A 17,626-nucleotide genomic window follows, 5' to 3' on the forward strand; every position below is an offset into this window, starting at 1 on the left:
AGATACTACTGATGGTGGGGAGGGATGTGCCGGTGATGTATTGGGCTGAGTCCACTACTCTCTGTAGCTTCTTACATCTTACAGGTTCCTAAGATCTGAGCTTATGTACACTTGCACTAAGGTCGTTATGTATATTTTGTTTATCATATTTTGTTGTGTATGTTATGTATAATTTATGTTAATTAAAGTTTATGTTAACTGATGTTTATCATGTTTGCAATGTCCTGTGCACTCCTACTAAATTTTCATGATATTTATACCCTGACTCTGTATGTCCATGACAATAAACTTGAATGTGAACTCCAGGTCCCCCCACTAGGAGGAAGACAGTGGTTACTTTCATGTGTTGTACTGAAGAATATCACACCGTCTCGCTCCATGGATGCTAGAACTGTTCAGAGGCCAGTTTTACTCACCTTAAGCAAGGAGAGAGAGCATGGAATGTAAAGAGAAAGAGAAACAGAGTGTGTGGTAAAAGAGAGACATTGGGGGAGAGAGTGTGTGTGAGAGAGAGGGGGGGGGAGAGTGCGAGTGGTTTTGTGGTGGGGGATATCTGCAACTTATGAGCTGCCAATAGAATGCACGACTGTAAAACGTACCATGGAAGGAGAAAGGAGTAAAAGGGTGTGCAGGGGCCACAAGTTGGAGACAAGCAGGGACCTTGGAAAATTGTGGGACTCAGAAAACCTGTGGGGCAGAGTTAATAATGTACAAATATTCTAATGTTAGGCAGTCAGGTACCAGGGGTCAATATTGCATCACGGGACACAGGAGTGTTTCCGGACCAGATTCATCCAACTGATCTCTCTTGTGTCTGTTTCAAGAGGGTGTGAGATAGATTCAAACCCAGGACACAGACTGACCATCCACAGTTGGGATCTTTCCTCTCCCCACTGCTGGTGCACTCTGGCTTCAATGTCCGCTTTCTACTAAATGGCCATTACCACCTATCCAGCCTCCTGTAGTCATGGTCCAAATCCACCAGCAGCCACGGGAGAAACACCATTTCCCTTAACCCTTCACTAGTTTGACTTTCATGGTTCAATATCAAGAACAAATTTCCTCCCCTTCCCAGAGCAGTCATTTTTATTTTAGTGAGTCAAAAGCTCTTTCGTTGTATTTCATTATGCCATGTAGATCATTGAAACCACAGCTCATAGTGATCAACACACTGCCCGGACAATGATTCATATGCGACGTATTGTCAGTTAGTTGGAAAATGAAACTACTACTGTTGCATTCCAAACATCTCTGCTTGGGCACACGTACACAAACCAATATCCCAGCACACAGGTCCACCCAGTAATCAAACTCTGCTGATTGCAATTTGAATCACTGATACCTCCTCGCCTACTGAGCTCTTCCAGCATTTTGAAACACACAGCTGGCAAGTTTAGTCAATTCCCGTGTGTCATCTGCCACTCTACCTTACGTAAAGAAACAAACTGCTGGAGGAACTCAGCGGGTCAGGCAGCATCTGTGAAGGGAAACGAGCAGTCGATGTTTCAGTTCGAGACCCTTCATCTGGCCCAAAATGTTGACTATTCATTTCCCTCCACAGATGCTGCTCGACCCGCTGAGTTCCTCCAGCGTCTTGTTTGTTGCTCCAGGTTCCAGCATCTGCAGAATCTCTTGTATCTTCTTGCACGTTACGTATCTTCACTTCATTTGGAAGATTAAGATAAATGAAAAGGCCCTTGGAACGTACCCACAGTTGTAACCCTCACTGCAACTGGAATGTTTTTTTGTAAATTATTATTCCAAGAACTGGCAGGCAAGGTAGTGTAGCGGTTAGTGTAACGCTATTACCGCGCCAGCAACCCAGGTTCAATTCCGGCCACTGTCTGTAAGGACTTTGTACATTCCCCCTGAGTCTGCGTGAGTTTCCTCCGGGTGCTCCAGTTTCCTCCCACATTCCAAAGACGTACGGGTTAGGAAGTTGTGGGCGTGCTATGTTGGCGCCGGAAGCGTGGCGACACTTGTGGACTGCCCCCAGAACACTTTACGCAAAAGATTTATTTCACTGTGTGTTTCAATGAACATGTGACTAATAAAGATATCTCTTGTCTTATAAATGCTTGAAGAGATGAAATTGGTCAGGTTGTTTTGAACTTAGAAAGCTTCACCTGTATAATTTGGGTGGGAGGAGGGTGGGTGAGGGTGAACTTCACAACCTCCACTGTCACCGGCAACATGTGTCAAAAAACTGAAAGGCTCCCAGCTCAGCGGGTCTCGTCCACGGATCAGCAGGGAGTGAGATTTCTTTTGCCCATGCTGAGGACTGGGAATCAGGCAACACTGCTGATTGGACTTACAAAGTAATCAGCAAGTATAAAGAACATCTTGCCTTTTTACTGGTGTTGTACAGCCAACAAGAAATGTTGAAAGTGAAGTCTGTGTAGTAATGTAAAACTTATGGTAGCAACTTGTAGCCAGCAACCAGCAACTGAATATCGAAGAGAATTGTCCGCTGAAGTTGGTTGCGGGACACCTACACACTTCTCTGAAATAGTGACATGAGGGATTTATGTTCGCCTCAGTGATCTGATGAGGACTAAGTGTCACATCTCATTCAGAAGATGATACCTTCAACACTGCAGCACTCCCCTAGTACTGCACCCAAGTGTCAGCATGGAAATTCATGCTCAGATCTCTGGAGAAGGACTGGGATCCAACAACCTTCTAAACTGGAGGCAAAATCACACCCACTCCCCATGGTTGATGCAAGCTGATACCAACGACTGGTGGACGCCTTTCCTGTACAGCCTAAGCTGAATTGTTCAATTGGACTCTCATTTGTCAGTGATCCTTCCAAGGGTTAACCACGGGACCTCAGAAAATGTTTCGTAATTATTACAGTGACTTAATATCAGCTTTGCTCAGAGCAGAAGTTATTACTTGTGTAGATATGAGGCAATAAAAGGAATGGTCATATATCTGTCGCACGCATCCTGTTGTCTGAGTTATTTGGTAACCATAGTGACAGAGGTGAGTTATGTTTTGCTGTTAGCCAGCTGATTCATGACGGCTAGCAACAACTGGCTTGTGGGGTTGAGCCTTCTGTAGTGCACAGGCGACGTGGCTGAGTGAAGGAGAAACTGGCTCTCAGACCTGTTACCTGACTTATTGTCACCTTATTATTTGCCACCACTCCCTGCATTTACACAGGTGTTGTTTTCCCTTCTCACTCTGCAGCTCTGCCCTGGCCTTGCTTTGTGTCCCAGCTACCTGTCACGTCCCTCTGCAGATGGATCCAGTGAACGGTTTGACTTCTGATTGTGCCTTCATCCAATTTCACCGGCCTCACCTCCAGCGAGCCTCAGCACCCTTGTAAATGATAAAGAGGGACTCATCTCTGTGTGACATCACACGCTATGTGTGTGTGCGTGCGTGTCTGTGTGACATCACACACTGTGTGTGTCTGTGTGACATCACGCACTGCGTGTGTGTGTCTGTGTGACATCATGCACTGTGTGTGTATGCGCGTGTCTGTGTGACGTCACACACTGTGTGCGCGCGTGTCTGTGTGACATCACGCACTGTGTGTGTGTCTGTGACATCACGCACTGTGTGTGTGTGTGTGTCTGTGTGACATCACGCACTGTGTGTGTGTGTGTCTGTGTGACATCACGCACTGTGTGTGTGTGTGTCTGTGTGACATCACGCACTGTGTGTGTGTGTGTGTGTGTGTCTGTGTGACATCACGCACTGTGTGTGTGTGTGTCTGTGTGACATCACGCACTGTGTGTGTGTGTCTGTGTGACATCACGCACTGTGTGTGTGTGTCTGTGTGACATCACGCACTGTGTGTGTGTGTGTGTGACATCACGCACTGTGTGTGTGTGTCTGTGTGACATCACGCACTGTGTGTGTGTGTCTGTGTGACATCACGCACTGTGTGTGTGTGTCTGTGTGTGTGACATCACGCACTGTGTGTGTGTGTGACATCACGCACTGTGTGTGTGTGTCTGTGTGACATCATGCACTGTGTGTGTGTGTGTCTGTGTGACATCACGCACTGTGTGTGTGTGTGTCTGTGTGACATCACACACTGTGTGTGTGTGGGTGTGTGTCTGTGTGACATCACGCACTGTGTGTGTGTGTGTCTGTGTGACATCACGCACTGTGTGTGTGTGTCTGTGTGACATCACGCACTGTGTGTGTGTGTGTCTGTGTGACATCACGCACTGTGTGTGTGTGTGTGACATCACGCACTGTGTGTGTGTGTGTGTCTGTGTGACATCACGCACTGTGTGTGTGTGTCTGTGTGACATCACGCACTGTGTGTGTGTGTGTGACATCACGCACTGTGTGTGTGTCTGTGTGACATCACGCACTGTGTGTGTGTGTGTGTGTGTGTGTCTGTGTGACATCACGCACTGTGTGTGTGTGTCTGTGTGTGTGACATCACGCACTGTGTGTGTGTGTGACATCACGCACTGTGTGTGTGTGTCTGTGTGACATCACGCACTGTGTGTGTGTGTCTGTGTGTGTGTGTGTGTGTGTCTATGGGGCTTGCTTTTTCCTTTTTCAGAATCTAGCAGGACCAGCATTTATTGCACATTCATAACTGCCTTTGAGAAGGTGGGGGTGAACCGCCATCTTGAACCACTACCGTGTACCTTCGTGAAGTTATTCCCACATACTGTTGGTGAAGGAGTTCCAGGATTTCGACCCAGTGACAATGAAGAACGGGCAGTATAAGGGGAACCTGCAGGTGGTGGTGTCTTTGTCCTTTGCAGTAGCCGTTGTCAGTTTGTACGAGTAGCCTGGGTGAGGGACTGCAGTGCATTTATGGATGTGCACACTGCAGCCACTGTGCACTGGTGTTGGAGGGTGTGAGTACGTGGGGAAGGTACTTACAGCATGTGACTGAGAAACCTGGAGTTCATGCCTCAGGAGCAGGCAGAGGCCCTGGTGCAAGCAGCAGAAGGGTCATACCACCTCACAAACCACCCACCTGCCCTATTCTGACTGGTTGCATCGTGGCCTGCGATGGCAATTCCAATGCACAGGAATGCAGGGTGCTGAAGAAAGGAGTGGACACAGCCCGGTCCATCACAGGCATGGCCCTCCCCACCACTGACGGCATCTACAGGAGGCGCGGCCTCAAGAAGGCGGCACCTGTCATCGAGGATCCCCACCATCTGGGCCATGCCCTCTTCTTGCTGCTACCATCAGGAAGGAGGTACAGAAGCCTGAAGTCCCACACCACCAGGTTCAGGAACAGCTATTTTCCTACAACCATCAGGTTCTTGAACCGACCTGCGCAACCCTAACCCTACCTCAGCAACGGAACACTTCGGACCACCTTTTGCACTGCTGTGGACTGTCTCTGATCGCGTCTTTGTTTTTTTTTGCACTAAGGTCTTGTTTCTGCAGTCTTTCTTCCTCTCTCTCGTTACTGTCCTGTATAATTTACGTACAATTTATATTCTGTGTGTTGTCTGTACCTACCTGCCTGTGATGCTGCTGCAAACAAGTTTTTCATTGTACCTGTACTACATGACAGTGAACATGACTTAACTTGACATTGGCCACCTCTTGCACCACCCGTGGAAGCATCTGTGTTTCCATCATTGACCTCATCAGCCACTTCAGAACCAAAAGAACTGGGCTGGAAGTAAGTCATCTTCGATCCCCAGGCACAGGTTAAGAAGAAGACGATCCGACCGCAAAGCGTGGACAATGATCAACACAACAAGTAACACACAGAGCAAATCTCCATGGAAAGAAGCTGCTTGAACACCAGCTGTTTGTCACGTACCGCACCCGCGGATGTTTCGGGAACCTAGTCTCCCACCAGTTGGTGCAGTGAAGGGAAATCCTTGCCAGTGCCAGAGGTCAGTAGTGAAGAGAAACAGCTGGATGGAGAAGGAAATCTCCTTTGAAGCAAAGGAAACCAGAATCTCAATAGCATTGGCAAATGATAAAACGGCATCTGCGATATTAGTTAGTGTGTTTAGTGCTGGGCAGAAGTTCAACAATGTCCATCTGGGTGCGTTTCCCGAGCACTGATCATGTGATTGGCAGAAGCAGATGATAAAAATTCACGCACACTTTTCTTTTGGGGTATTGTGTGGAAGATTCATTCCTTGAACACTCGTGTTCCATTAACACTTTACTGGAGAGGGTCAGTGTAGAAGGCACTTACCTTTGTATCCAGCCCTGAGCTCACCAGGAACATCCATCCCACCAGCAGCCCCCAACCCCCAAACACCCCTGACTTCCCAGAATAGAGGACAAGCAAGGGTCTGATGACAGCGCAGAACAAGGTTGTTAATGTCACCAAGAATGGCTGAAGGGAGACCCTGATAGAAGTTTATAAGATTATGAGACACATAGGTCAAGTAGACAGCCGGTATCTTTATCCCAGGGTTAAAATGTCTAATACCAGAGGGCATGCATTTAAGGCAAGAAGGGGGTAAGTTCAAAGGAGATGTGTGGGGCAGAGAGTGGTGGGTGCCTGGAATCCACTGCCAGGGGTGGTGGTGGAGGCAGATACGATGGAGGCATTTAAGAGGCTCTTAGATAGGCACATGGATGAGCAGAGAATGGAGGGATATGGACATACTGTAGGCAGAAGGGATTAGTTTAGTTAGGCGGTTAATTACTAGTTTAATTAGTTTGGCACAACATCATGGTCCGAAGGGCCTGTTCCTGTGCTGTACTGTTCTATGTTCTTAAAGTTCTGGACAAACCAAAGGGACAGAAATTCGGCAAATCCCCTGGATCCAATTATCTGTGTCCCAGGGTTCTATAACAGCCGGAGTCAGGGCAGATTATCCCATTAGGGGGACCAGCACAGCTGGAGTCGGGGTAGATGTGTCCTGGGGCTGGGATTACTGACCCCCGATGACCACAGTCGTCCCCCTCTGTGCAATGTATGACCCCAATCATCGGAGTGCATTCACTTCCCTGCCCATTGCCGAGCTTTACGGATGGCCACACTTGGTCAAATGTGGCCTGAAAGCAGAGGTCAACCTCGCCTCACCTCTGGAACTCAGCTCCTTGGTCCGTGTTTGGACCAGTTGCTGAGAAGAGGTCTGGAGCTAAGTGGTCCCGGTGAAGCTCAAATTGGGCATTGGTGAATAGGTTAATGGGGGTAACTGCTGCTGGATAACATTGTTGTTGACATTTCTGACGATTACAAGTCAAATGATTGATTGGAAGGTAATTAGCTGCTTGGGTTTGTCCTGATTTTTTGTGAACAGGACAATTTTCACGATTTTCAGGTAGAAGCCAGTGTTGTAACTGCACTGAAACAATCTGGCAGTGGACAACAGTTAGTTTGGAGTGCAGGTCTTCAGTACTACATCTGGGACATTGTCTAGTCCAGTAACCTTAGCTGTATCCAGTGCCGTCAGATGTTTCTTGGTGTTATGTGGAGTGAATCAAATTGGCAGGAGACTGGCTTCTGTGATGATGGGGATCTCGGGGGGAATCCAAGATCGATCTTCTGGCTGAAAATGTTGCAAGTGCCTCAACCTTGCCTTTAGCACTCCCACACTGGGCCCCACCATTGCTGGGGACGGGGATGTTGTTAAAGCCTCCCCCTCCTGTTAGCTGTTTAATTGTCCAATACCACTTCCAACTAGATGTGGCAGGACTGCAGAGCTTTGATCTGATCTGTTGGCTGTGGGATCACCTCGTTCTGTCGATTGCAAACTGATTTTGTGGCTCAGCACACCATAGTCCTGCGCTGGCACCTCATTTTTAGGTATGGCTCGTGCTGCTCCCAGCATGCCCTTCTGCTCTCCTCATTGATCTCCTGTGCTGACAGTACCGGTGGACTGAGGGATGTGTGGGGTCAGCAGATTAAAGACCGTGATGGTGTACATTACGGTCCACACAACACGATGGAGGATGTCCTCATTGTGAAGATGAGATGTTGCCTCCTCGAGAACGGTGCAGTGGTCAATTTCTACTGATGGACAGAGGCATCTGCTGCAGATAGACTGGTCCAGTTGGTTTATCCCTGGAACTGGTTCACTCGCTACCTGTCACGGACCCTGGCCGAGCAGCTCTGTCCTTGAGGACTGGGTCGGTGGGATTCCCCCCACCTCCCCCCTCCCAACCACCAACCACTGGGTGATGGGCATTGAAGTCTCCACCCAGAGTACATCCTCTGGCTTTGCTACCTTCAGTGTCTCTTCCCCGTTTTGCTCAAATTCCAAGTGTTGTTCAATGTGGAGGAGCACTGATTCATCAGCTGAGGAAGGATGGGAGGCGGCAGTCAGGGGGAGGTTACCTTGTCCATGTTTCGCCTGATGCCACGAGGTCCTGGAGTTCAATGCTGTGGACCCCCTCCTGCCCGCACACCATTGTGCCGCGCCCTCGGGTTGGACAGGGTGCGCACCCAGGGACAGTGATGAAGGAGTCTGCCATGTACGACTGTGTCAGGCTTTTGCTCAGCTAGTCTGTGGGACAGCTCTTCCACTTTAGGCATCAGGCCCCAGATGCTTGGGAGGAGGACTGGTCTGGGAGTGACTTTGCCATGTCCAAATTCGGGTCCTGAGTTAACCCTAGTTAACACTAGTTTTATCCTTTTCCTGCTTTAACAGTTAAAATATTTAAGAAGTTTATTTATCCATGTTTCGGGCAGTTCTGGGTGTCTCTGGCAAGGTCTGCTTTTATAGTCTATCCTTAATTGGCCTTGAACTGTGAATTGTTGGGCCTTTTGAGAATTAACTGCGTTGGTGGGTCCATCATCACATGTAGGCCAGATTAGGTAAAGGCAGCACACTTCCTCTCCTGCAGGGTTTTAGTGAATTAGGTGTTTTTGTACCACAATCCAGCAGAAGTTTTATGGTGACGCTCACTAAAAATGGGCCTTGGTTTTCTTAAATTCCTGGTCATTTTTAAGCAAATTTAAATTGCACAGATGCATGGAGCCGAAAGAGATGGGGGAGATCTTAAATGAAGTTTTTGCATCTGTATTTACTCTGGAGACAGACACAGAGACTATAGAACTGAGGCAAAATAGTGAGGTCGTGAACTGTATCCGGATTACAGAAGAGGAGGTGCTGACTGTCTTGAGGCGAATGAAGGTGGATAAATCCCCAGGGCCAGACAAGGCATTCCCTCTGACCTTATGGGAGGTGTCAGATCCGGTTACTTTCGAATCCGCAGGTTCTTTCAGGAGTCCAAGAATGAGTTGAAAACAACTTGGTGCTTCACCAAGTTTTATTGGAAAAGTTTAAAACAAAGAAACAGTCACAGGGCACATGGCACCAGCTTTACTACTAGGGGGTGAGCCGAGACAAAAGGAACTAAAGATGAGCTAGAGCTGGGGAAGTGAGCAAGAGAGAGATTAACAAAAAATGACACCTTTTATACCCGAGATAAGAGGTACTCCTTAGCTAACAATAGTCCAATCAGGAAACCTATTAGATACCTGTGGCCAAACCAACCAATGAGAAAACACATATTCACCTGATGGATGAACCAATAAGCTAGGAAGTGGCCATTCCTTGTACAGCCACTTGAGTGTATTAAATACTATACATGTTTTAAAACTACTTAAAACAGTGGAATCCAACAATCCCCCCCACTTTGATTCTAAATCACCCATTTAGAATTATTACATCTAAAAATTCAGAGACAGAAAAGACTTAAAATATGTGCAAGAACAGATACATGTTCTTCAAAGCATTTGTAGCCTTATGTCATGGTTAGGCAGATCAGTGGATGCACTTGCACAAGTTTGAATAATTCTACTAATGATTGACTTTTAACAAGTAATAAAGATGTAGATTATGATAAGACATATCAGTATGGACATTATGACTCGTACTATTGAGGAACCCCAGGTTCCAAGACTCGAATGAATCCAACCAAAAAGATCCCATCCATCAGATTGATGTATTTTAGTTACTTCCCTGCGAATGTGATCAGCCAAATTAGTTATGTCTTCGGATTCGTCAGGTATGTAAGTACAACACTCCTTGCCTATGACTGCACATGTTCCCCCCTTAACCACTAAAAGGAGATCTAATGCCTTACGATTCTGAAGAATCCTTATGCATGGCGACCACTTCTGTTCTTACCTTTCCCAACGCTTCAGCAATGTCATTGCTTACTTTTTCTAAGACTGCATAATCTCTCTAACGCTCCTTGCAATGCCATAAAATGGGAATAAAATGGATGCAATCCGATCCTCCTCTGAAATGTCTCGTTTACTTCTAGACTTGGGAGGTGAAGGTAAAGTGTGTGTATGTCTCATGGCAGGAATAACATACTCTAAATAACAAGATCCTAACCAATTATGTGGGAGAGATGTGTAGGCTCCATTGCCACACATAAAATATGTATTGTTCTATGAACTTAGACCATTTCTCATTACATTATATGAGTTTTATTGGATTGTAATATTTCCCTGATTGGCAATAAAGATTCAAGAATCATTACCCCATATAGGACAGCATAAAGTGTAATGGCATGAACTATGCCCTACTAGAATGGTACCTTCTGAACTCAGGCAAAAAGTAGCTTTTATCGTAAACGTATGAAAAGATTTAGTGGCTTTGTCATGAACACTGGATGCAGATATATCCCAGGATAAGACATGACTAGGGTCAGATGTGATGTTCCCAAAATCATGCTGGTTATTTTTACATAAATGGTCCAGTTTAAAACAATATGTCGGGAGCATGATCATTGGATATTCACGTCTCCCTTGAGAATAATGAATCATAGGCATAACGTCTACCTCACCATTGCTGGGATGCTTAATAAAGAGATCGCATGCTTGCTCTGGATCGGCAGGAATGTCTAGCATTGGGGAATATTTTGAAGTATGTGGTACATATTGACACACCCAACAGCTCAGGTCATTAACAACATCAGCAAGTTCATGTGACACTCGTAAGTATACATCATGAGTCATCTCTACCAGCACATTATGAGTAGGAAAAATAGGCAAAATATAACAACAACTAATATTAGAATAAACTTCATAATATCCAGTAGTTGTCAATTTATTTGAAGTCTTCTGGCTGGTTAGTGATTTGCTCACTGTAGCCCAGCAGCATAGGCACTGTGACCAAGAGGTTACTAGCACATTAACCACAGCACCAAGTTGTTTTCAACTCATTCTTGGACTCCTGAAAGAACCTGTGGATTCGAAAATAACTGGATCTGACAGAGGCTAGTGCAGAAATTTCAGGGGCCCTGGCAGAGATATTTAAAACATCCTTAGCCACGGGTGCCGGAGGACTGGAGGATAGCTAATGTTGTTCTGTTGTTCATGAAAGGGTCTAAGAATAAGCTGGAAAATTATAGGCTAGTGAGCTTGGAGTCAGTCGTGGGTAAATTATTGGAAGGCATTCCAAGGGATAGGATAAATAAGTATTTGGATAGACAGGGCCTGATTAGGGCTAGTCAACATTGCTTTGTGTGTGATAGGTCAAGTCTAATCAATCTTGTAGAGTTTTTTTGAGGAGGTTACCAAGAAGACCGATGAGGGAAAGGTGCTGGATGTTGTCTACATGGATTTTAACAAGGCCTTTGACAAAGTCCCACATGGGCGGCTTCTCCAGAAGGTCAAGTCGCTTGTCATTCAGGATGAGGTAGCCAATTGGATTCAACACTGGCTTAGTGGGAGAAGCCAGAGAGTGGTAGTAGATGGTTGTCTCTCTGACTGGAGGCCTGTGACTAGTGGTGTGCCACAGGGATCGGTGCTGGCTCCGTTATTGTTTATCATCTATATTAATGATTTAGATGATAGTGTGGCTAACTAGATTTGTGGATGACACAAGATTGGGGGTGTAGTGGACAGTGAGGAAGGCTATCAAAGCTTGCATGGTGATCTGGACCAGCTGGGAAAATGGGTTGAAAAATGGCAGTTGGAATTTACTGCAGACAAGTGTGAGGTGTTGCACTTTGGGAGGACAAACCAGGTGGCAGAACAGAGGGATCTGGGAATACAGATTCATAGATCCTTGAAATTGGTGTTACAGGTAGATAGGGTCGTAAAGAGAGTTTCTGGCACTTTGGCCTTCATAAATCAGGGCACTGAGTACACGAGTTGGGATGTAATGTAGAAGTAGTATAAGATGTTGGTGAGGCCAAATTTAGAGTATTGTGTGCAGTTCTGGTCTCCTACCTACAGGACAGATGTCAATAAGCTTGAATGAGTGCAGAGAAAATTTACATGGATGTTGCTGGGATTTGAGGACCTGAGTTATAGGGAAGGTTTTATAGGTTAGGACTTTATTCCTTAGAGTGCAGGAGAATGAGGGGAGATCTTATATACAAAATGATGAGGGGTATAGATAGGGGAAAAAGCCTGCATGCGTTCACCCTCAGGTTGGGTGAGACTAGAACTAGAGGACATGGGTTTAGGGTGAAAGGTGAAATATTTAAGGGGAATCTGAGGGGGAGCTTCTTCAGAGGATGGTGCGAGTGTGGAACGAGCTGCCAGCGGAAGTGGTGGATGCGGGTTCAATTGTAACATTTAAGAGAGGTTTGGATGGGTACATGGATGGGAGGGGTTTGGAGGGATATGGTGCAAGTAGATGGGACTAGGCAGAAGATCAGGTCAGCATGGACTAAATGGGCTGATGGGTCTGTTTCTCTGCTGTAGAGCTCTGTGATTCTATGACAGGTGCCATGATGGGATTTGAACTCACACCTCGAGAGTATTCATCCGGACTGCCACATGACCAGGGAGGTAACTTAACCACTGCACCACCAGTGAAGAATGAGTGGTGGGTAATATAGTTGGGTCTCAATGGCAGTGGCCACATTCCATCAATTACAGTCTTGTTGAAGCAGTAAGAATCCAACACTGTGAATTTGCTCTAAAATGAAAAGCATTAGAAATTCTCAGCAGATTAGACGACTTCTGTGGAGGGGGAGCCCATGTTATTTTGGGTCAATGACCTTTCATCAGAACTCTGCTTCAAATAAATCAGTCTGTTTCAGCATCCACCTGAGTGAAGGGGCAAATGTGAGGAGGGGCTTGGTAACAAACTCACTCATGCTGGGCAGATGTTATTTTCCTCAGCCCCTTGAGAATCAATCACATTGGTGGGTTTGGAGTCACGTATAGGCCGGACTGGGCAAGGACGGCAGATTTCCTTACCGGAGGATTTTAATGAAAGATTTTACAACACTACTTCTCTGTTTCTTTCTTCACACAACACTGAAAGTAACTGAAATGATGGAGTGATGGTTCTGGGTCTGGAAGCGAGGCATTCATTCAGAGTGGAGCAAGTAAACTTATTAACTGGAGTTGTATATAAATCAACACCTAAAAACCTGACCTTTATACACTAACATATAGAGTTGCCCAGAGACAAACACATCATCTCTTGACACATCAAGTTTGTGATGCAGGCATCTCTATACGTTAATGCATAAACGTCAAGTTTTTAGGTGTGGATTTATATATAGTTCCACTTAATAAGTTTACTTGTTAACTTATTAAGTTTACAAAGTATGAGGGGCATTGATAGGGTAGACAGAATCTTTCTCCCAGGGAAGAAATGACAAATACCAAAGGACATGCATTTAAGGTGAGAGGGGGAAAGTATAAAGGAGATGTGTAGGGCAAGGTTGTTTTTTCACACACAGAGAGTGGTGGGCGCCTGGAACAAGCTGCCAGGGGTGGTGGTGGAAGCAGATACGATAGTGGTGTTTATGAGGCTTTTAGATAGACACATGAATATGCAGGGGATGGAGGGATATGGATCCTGTGCAGGCAGAAGAGATTTAGTTCAATTTGTCTTCATGTTCAGTACAGATATCGTGGGCCGAAGGGCCTGTTTCTGTGCTGTACTGTTCTACGTTCTACCTCCAGACAATGACTGCCCTGTCAGCAGTGTGGACCCCACCTGTGGGAGCAGAGATTCTCTGGGAATGAACAATCTTCGTCAGCAGCCTCCCCCCAGCAGTAGAGCCTGGTGCTTGGAACTGGCCACAGTTGTGTGTTCCTCAGTTCGACCCGATCCTGTTCTAGCCCGGGAGGGGGGAAGCACTGCGTGATTGTGCCCGGACCCGCTTGCAACCCAGTCCACTGCCCAGATGCTCTGACCCATCCCCTGTGGTCCTGATTGTCCCACCTTGGGTTGTCCCCTTCCACCCAGCCCTGGGTGGTGTCAGAGCATCCAGCTGACCTGAATGACTGTACGTTAAAGGGACTGCAACTACCTTCAGCTTCTCTGATATTGTTCACCCAACGATGATAAACTTGTTTATTTCAATACATCACAGGCACATAAAAGTCCTTTCTTTGCACAATAACACCATGTACTGTTTATGTTGACCCTGTGCTAAACTCTGGGCATGCTTTGGTATTAAAAGCTTTCTCTTGTTCCCATTGATGTTCATGGAACCTTGTGGTTGGATTAAATGGGCCAACTTGCCCTGCTTCAAGCAGTCAGAGACTCACCTCTGGGAAACCAGAGGCCAATTTCATAACATAAAAGACAGCTTTGATTTTTAAGAGCAGCTGTGAAAAAGCCCATTGCAATATGGACCAAACATTTGCTAATAAAAAGGCAAAAGAGGAGTTCTGCTTAGTACGAATTGGAACATTGGCTAAAGCACAGTATTAATTAGGTTACTGACTTTTAGTAAATTAGGGGTAATCAGTCTGGTGAAATTTAGTTAAAAAAGTCAAAGTTGAGTTTATTGTCATATGCACAAGTACATGTGTGCACAGGTGCAATGAAAAACTTACTTGCAGCAGCATCACAGGCACACAGCATCATTCACAAGAAAAACATAAATTATACACAATCTTTACAAGAAAGAACATAATTAGAACAAAGAAAAACAAAGTCCATTATAGTGTAAAGTGATCAAAGTGGTCTAGTGTCGCTAAACTATAGTGATTAGGGTTGTGCCGGTTGGTTCAAGAACTGAATAGTTGAAGGGAAGTAGCTGTTCTTGAACCTGGTGGTGTGGGACTTCAGGCTTCTGTACCTCCTGGCCGGTGGTAGCTGTGAGAAGATGGCATGGCCCAGATAGTGGGGATCTTTGATGATAGATGTTGCTTCCTTGAGGCAGCACATCCATCATCAATGAGGATGAACGTGGGAAGGGTGGATGTGTTTCTGGGAGAGGTGGTTTTTGAAGTTGACCTACCTTCTCCATCATGCTCCCAAATACAAGACTTGAATCTCATTGAAACACACAATTGCTGGTCAGTAGGACACGTGTCTAGAAAACAAACACTCTTAGTTAAGTAAAACAAAGCCATATTTTTCATAGGGAAAATGTAAAATGAGGGCAGATATGAATTTTCTTTTGTGTCTTGTGAATAAAGCAACCTCTTGAACAGAGAGAGAGATTCTCATTGTGTAGCCAGTCTGTATGGCTGAGATTTACTAGATTAGGACCAGGCGTGAGACTAACTCTGAATGTTCTCCTCAGAGCAGAAGTCAAGGAGAAAGTTAACAGTTTACCAAAATCCTTTATAATTTTGAAGTGTTTGGGCAGATACTTCCACAAGGGCCAAAGGATTTCATGCATTTGTCAAAAGAACAAGAAGAAATCTGTTTGTTCAGCCAGTTATGATCTGAAATGTGCTGTTCCATGATGAAGATTCTAAAATACCTTTCTAAAAGGAACTAATACTTAAAGTTCTGTTTACAGGGCTCTGGATAAGAGCTGGGCACTGCAGGAAATGGACAGCTCTTTCAAGGGGCTGGGATGAGAAGGACAGGCTGAATGGTCTCTGTCTGTGGTGTCTATGTCCCCAGGGTTAACTAGTTTGTTTGCAAAGGCGTTAAACTTAAGTATCCATTCCATTCACCAAATCGAAATTATAAATATTTCTCTTCTCATTTGCCTCTCTACTGTTCTGGTGGATTTTTTCTTTTGAAAAGCATAGGACTTTCTTGATCGATGCACCTCCAACCAACAACACCATCAAAACATAGTGGCTGTGAATATTAATTGATAAATATTGATGGAACCAATTTGCGATGCGCCTGTGCAGTACCAGGTACTTAGCTGAATGCAAAATGCTTTGGGCATACTGAGGACATCAAAACTTACACAAGTGCAATACAGAGGATCTGAAAATATTTGGCTGCCTGAAGCATTCAGTCCCTTTAAACTGAGCTGCTTTGTATCCCAGGCACTTCACAGGCTTCTGGGTGTCTGTGCTGCTAAGTCCTTAATGAACTGTGAACTACACCTCCTCCTATTTCACCAGGACAAAAGCATCAGCCTAAAACCGTCAAGGAATCTGGATAAAAAATTTTAGAACATGTTGGAAAAATTCAGCAACTCAGGTAGCATTTGTGGGAAGAGAAACAGTCAAAGTTTCAGGTCAAAGACTCTTCATCAGATCCTTCCAGCCTCTGCAGTTTCTTGTTGATTTTCAACAAATCTGTATTATTGGTTTCAGTATTTAACTTGTCTATTGATCCAGTATCAGATCTACTACAACTAAAGAGGAGATTTACCAGGATGCTGCCTGGTTTAGAGAGTATGCATTATGAGGAGAGACTAAGGGAACTGTGGGGCTTTACTCTTTGGAGAGGAGGAGGATGAGAGGAGACATGATAGAGGTGTACAAAATATTAAGAGAAATAGATAGAGTGGACAGCCAGCGCCTCTTTCCCAGGGCACCAATGCTCAATACAAGAGGGCATGACTTTAAAGTAATGGGTGGGAAGTTCAAAGGAGATATCAGAGGAAAGTTTTTTTTACCCAGAGAGTGGTCGGGGCATGGAATGCACTGTCTGGTGCAGTGGTGGAGGCAGGTACATTGGTCAAATTCAAGAGATTACTAGATAGGCATATGGAGGAATTTAAAATAGAGGGATATGTGGGAGGAAGGGGTTAGATAGTCTTAGGCGAGGTTTAAAGGTCGGCACAACATTGTGGGCCAAAGGGCCTGTATTGTGCTGTACTGTTCTATGTTCTATGTTCTCAATTCACAGTGTTACAAAAATGAAAGCATTTTAGAGTATATACAAATGAACAAGGTGGCTGAGAGAGTAGGAAACGATTGGCAATAAAAGGCAGCGTGCACAAAAAGTGCACCTGAAGAGAAGGCAGCACTACACCCAGTGTCAGAGAGACATATACCATGGAAACAGGCCCTTCGGCTCAAGCTGATCAAGATGCCCATCTAAGCTGGTCCTATTTGCCTGCGTTTGGCCCATGTCCCTCTAAACTCTTCCTATCCTTTTACCTGTCCAAGCATCTTTTAAATGTTGTTAATGTACCTGCCTCAACCACTTCCTCTGGCAGCTCTTTCCATATACTGACCACCCTCTGGGTGAAAAAGTTGCCTCTCAGGTTCCTATTAAATTTCTCCCCTCTCACGTTAAACCCATGTACTCTAGTTCTTATTGCTGAACACTGTGTGCATTCACCCTATGGCCCTCATGATTTTATAAACCTCTATAAAATCACCCCCCATTCACCTACGCTCCAATGAATAAGCTCCCAACCTGCTCACCCTCTCTCCATAACTCAGACCGTCGAGTCCTGGCAACATCCTTGTAAATCTCCTCTGCACTCTTTCCAGTTTAAAAGGCATCCATCCTATGGCAGGGCGACCAAAACTGAACACAATATTCCATGTGCGACCTCACCAACATCTTGTACAACTGCAACATAACATCCCAACTTCTATACTCAGTGTCCTGACTGATGAAGG

This window comes from Pristis pectinata, chromosome 29, assembly GCF_009764475.1.
Source record: "Pristis pectinata isolate sPriPec2 chromosome 29, sPriPec2.1.pri, whole genome shotgun sequence".
Taxonomy (NCBI): Eukaryota; Metazoa; Chordata; class Chondrichthyes; order Rhinopristiformes; family Pristidae; genus Pristis; species Pristis pectinata.